This window comes from Tursiops truncatus, chromosome 4, assembly GCF_011762595.2.
Source record: "Tursiops truncatus isolate mTurTru1 chromosome 4, mTurTru1.mat.Y, whole genome shotgun sequence".
Taxonomy (NCBI): Eukaryota; Metazoa; Chordata; class Mammalia; order Artiodactyla; family Delphinidae; genus Tursiops; species Tursiops truncatus.
The window spans coordinates 54332116-54336701 of NC_047037.1; the positions used below are offsets into that span (position 1 = coordinate 54332116).

The 4586-nt window shown below is 38.4% G+C and overlaps 1 non-coding gene across 1 annotated transcript; it reads right to left on the bottom strand.

The window, feature by feature from the left end:
- Window positions 1–3071: 3071 nt before the first annotated feature.
- LOC117312288 (U6 spliceosomal RNA) lies at window positions 3072–3175 on the bottom strand. The gene has a single exon (XR_004526544.1). It is a non-coding gene; the product is annotated as a U6 spliceosomal RNA (small nuclear RNA).
- Between the last annotated feature and the right edge of the window lie 1411 nt (window positions 3176–4586).

Consider the following 4586-nt stretch of genomic DNA (forward strand, 5'->3'; position numbering starts at 1 on the left):
ATAAGGAGCCTTGAGTAGCAAAACTATAGGACCAGAAAGATGTTAAGAGTAGGAATGGAGGTGAGGCACACTTCAAACAGACTTTGGGAATGATAAGAAGGTGATGGAAAGAATATAGTCTTAGGAGGCAGCTGGAAGAGGGCAGTACTCCCAGACCTCCCACCCTGTGTTCCCCCCTCCCCATAACAGTGTTGGCAGCAGCTCTGTGGCAGCATAGGTGGTAGCCAGTACAAAGGGAGCTCGTCCCAGCTCTGGCGCCATCAACGCTGGAGCAACTTGACATATCAGACACTACATGTTATAAAACTAATAGCAGAATCCCCAGTGCCTCACATAACCCCCCGTAATAGCATCAGGGCTTACTGGAGACTGGTTAGATTTTTCAGTTTTCTTTCAAAGAAGTCAACATATTGTAGACTAATATCTGGACTGAGTAAAAACTATTGTAGACTAATATCTGGGCTGAGTAAAAACATCCATAGTAAAAACTATGGATGAAACTATCTGGACTCCAAAGGATAAAAGAAAGAATTTCTTGATAGTGAGATATGGCCTTATTAGTAACCAAGGCTGGTGAAGCAATAGTATGCTGTATTTACAGAGCTTATATGTACACTTTTATATGATTTTCCATTTTACCTTAACTGATTTTTATTGAGCATATATTTGAGCGATTTTATATTTATATAATTAAGCCCATCAGCTTGTTTATACTACTTTTATATTGCTCTCACATTAATATAGTTCACAGTCCCAGAGCATGCCCTGTGTGCCAAATACTAAGTTGAAGACTTAAATTAGAAGTCTAATTTGTCTAATGTAGTAGACATTAGACTTAAATTCAACCCAATAGCTCTAAACTTATTGCCCTTTATAACCAGAATAATCCTTTCTCATGTCTTATAATTTTGTATTCTTTCTGTAATTTCTTTTTTTTTTTTTTTTTTACAGTGTGTGAAATGAGGCATGGGTCTAAGTATATTTATCTCCATACCAATAATTAGTATGTCTAAGAGCAGGAGTCCACAAACAATGGCTTGTGGGCCAAATCTGGCCTGCTGCCTGTTTTTGTAAACAAAGTTTTATTGAAACAGAGTTACACTCATTTGTTTACATATTTTCTACAGCTGCTTTCACACCACAAAGGCAGAGGTGAGAATTTGCAAAGCCGAAAATATTTACTATCTAGCCCTTTACCTAAAAACACTGATCACACAGTCTCCCAAGGCAAAAGAAATCAAAGCAAAAATAAACAAATGGGACCTAATCAAACTTGAAAGCACAGCAGAAGAAACCATCAACAAAAAGACAACTTACAGACTGGAAGAAGATATTTGCAAATGATGTGACTGACAAGGGGTTAATATCCAAAATATACAAACAGCTCATACAACTCAATATCAAGAAAACAAACAACCCAATCAAAAAATGGGCAGAAGACCTAAATAGATGTTTTTCCAAAGAAGACATACAGATGGCCAACAGGCACATGAAAAAAAGCTCAACATTGCTAATTATTAGAGAAATACAAATCAAAGCCACAAGGAGGTATCACCTTACACCTGTCAGAATGGCTATCATCAAAAAGTCTACAAATATTAAATGCTGGAGAGGGTGTGGAGAAAAGGGAATTCTCCTACACTGCTGTTGAAAATATAAATTGGTGCAGCCAATATGGAAAACAGTATGGAGTTTCCCTAAAAAAACAGAACTATCACATGATCTAGCAATTCTACTCCTGGGTATGTGTCTGGGAAAAAAAATAACTCAAAATGATACGTGCGCCCCAATGTTCATAGCAGCACTATTTACAACAGCCAAGATGAGGAAGCAACACAAGTACCCATCAACAGATGACTGGCTTAAGACATGGTACATATATACAATGGAATATTACATAGCCATAAAAAAGAATGAAATATTGCCATTTACAGCAACATGAATGGACCTAGGGAATATTATGCTTAGTGAAGTAAGTCAGACAAAGACAAATATTTTATGATATCACTTATATGTGGAATCTAAAAAATAATACCAGTGAATCTACATGCAAAACAGAAACAGACTCACAGACATAGAGAACAAACTTATGGTCACCAGAGGGGAGAAGAAGTAGGGGAGGGACAAATTAGGACCATGGGATTAACAGATACAAACTACTATACATACAACAGACAAGCAACAAAGATTTACTGTATAGCACAAGGAATTATAACCAATATCTTTTAATAACCTATAATGGAATATAATCTGGGGAAAAAAACCTATCACTATGCTCCATACCTGAAACACAATATTCTAAGTCAACCATAGTTCAATTAAAAAAAAATTTTGAAGGGGGAAAAAAGTAGTGATCACATAATTATTTCTCTTTTCATTGTTTTTCTCTCATCTCATTTGTTATTGCTTTTTAATTCTTTTCTGAGTCACCATATGAAAAGTACCAGACAATGTAAAAAAAAAAGTTTTTAATATTTTTAAAATTTAACCCAAACTTTTCCTTTACTGACGTTTACTGTTTTAGATTATATTAAATGGCAAAAGTTGCTCAAGTGAAGAGATATAGATGAACAAACTAATTATAGTTGTTTACCGTTACTATAGCAATAGTTAACAAGCAACAATACCTCATTGCCATACAATAATAGGCATTTATTTAGATCATGCCTCTGCTGAGGGTCTAAGCTACTGGTCTAAGCCGGGCCAACTCGTACCACTCTTCCACATGGTACTAGCCGATAAGAGAGTACCACTCTCCTATCAAACCTCTTCCTGGGACCAGGCGGCTACCCTAGGTAGGATTTTCTCATGATGGCAGAAACCTACAAGGTTTCTCAAAACCTAGACTCAGGACTGGCACAGTGACACTCTCACCACATCCCATTGGCCAAAACAATTCACAAGGTCAACCCAGATTCAAGGGGCAGGAAACTATACTGCAAAGTCACATAGCAAAAGGCAAGGCTGCAGGGACAGATGAAGAACTGTGGTCCATGAGACAATCTATCACACGTGGGTACACATTTGAACTTTAAAGTACATTTGCATTTCTACATGATATAATTTTTTTTTAAAATATGGAACGCTTCACGGATTTGCATGTCATCCTTGCGCAGGGGCAATGCTAATCTTCTCTGTATTGTTCCAGTTTTAGTATATGTGCTGAAGCGAGCACATCTACATGATATAATTTTAATATTTAATCCTGATGAAGGTTCTAGGAATTAGGTATTATCACTGTTGCCGTTTAAGAATGATGAAGCTGAGTCAGGGCTTCCTCCTTGCCCGATGTCAAACAGTCTGGAAGTGGCAGAAGAAGGACTGAATCCAAGCCTATTTCCAAAGGCTTTTCCTCTGGGCAGTATTTGCATTATTAAATTTGTCTAGTGAGGTGGCAATGGCTACGGCCTGGTAAAATTCAATCCTTCTTGTCCCTAGTATAGGACTGTAGCTACTCAGGTGCTATAGACCGAATATTGGTGTCCCCCCAAAACTCATATGTTGAAACCTAATCCCCAAAGTAATGGTATTTGGAGGTGGAGCCTTTGGGAGGTGATCAGGTGATGGGGACAGAGTTCTCATGAATGGCATTACTGCCCTTATAAAAGAGACCCCAGACAGCTCTCTCACCCCTTCCACCATGTGAGGATACAGTGAGAAAACAGCTATCTTTGAAGCCAGAAGCGAGCCCTCACCAGATATGGGATCTGCTGGCCCCTTAATCTTGAACTTCTCAGACTCCGCAATTGTGAGAAACAAATGTTTGTTGTATAAGCCACCCAGTCTCTGGCATTTTTGTTACAGCAGCCCGAATGGAGTAAGACACCAGGCCCCAGTGTGTGGGAGTCCAAACCGACCAAAGTGAGCAGAAGTGATGTGTACCACGTCCAGGTCAAGACTTGCTCACTTGCTTTTCCCCTTTGGCCAGGTGGGTGAAGACAAGGCTGTCCAATGAGCTTTCTGAAATAATGGATGTATTCCACGTCTGCACTATCTCATATGGTATCCCCCAGCCCCAAGTGAACACTTGATGTATGGTTAGTACAACTGAGGACTTGAATCTTTAATTGAACTGGCTCTAATGCCTCTAAGTAATTCTAATTAAGTTTGTTATGGAATTCAGTAAATTGAGGATTGAGATTGAAAACAGATGGAAAGGAGTTGGAAAATGTAAATGTTCCCTAAACTGGTAGAACTGTCTGGCAGAGGTCAAATAGTGGCCAATACTTTGGGAAGAAAAATAAGGTATCTAAAAGAAACAAACTCTTGATATAGTTACAGTTTGATATTTCCAGTTTCCTTCTGATTGGGTAACAAATTAAGCTCCCTTTTACTACAGAATTAATTCTCCTCTCTCACTGGTAAATAATTTATCATTTTGAGGCAACCTGACATACTATACGCAGGCATAAAGCCACTTTTTCTAAAATCCACTGGTTCCCTGGAGCAGTTGTATCTCTTATTGATATTTATTGTAACAACCCAATACTCCTAATGGTTGTGAAATTCGGCTTGTCTGAGCACTTTCAAAACAAATAACACCAGCATAGCTCCCAAACACCACTAGCCATCCATCACTTGCAAGA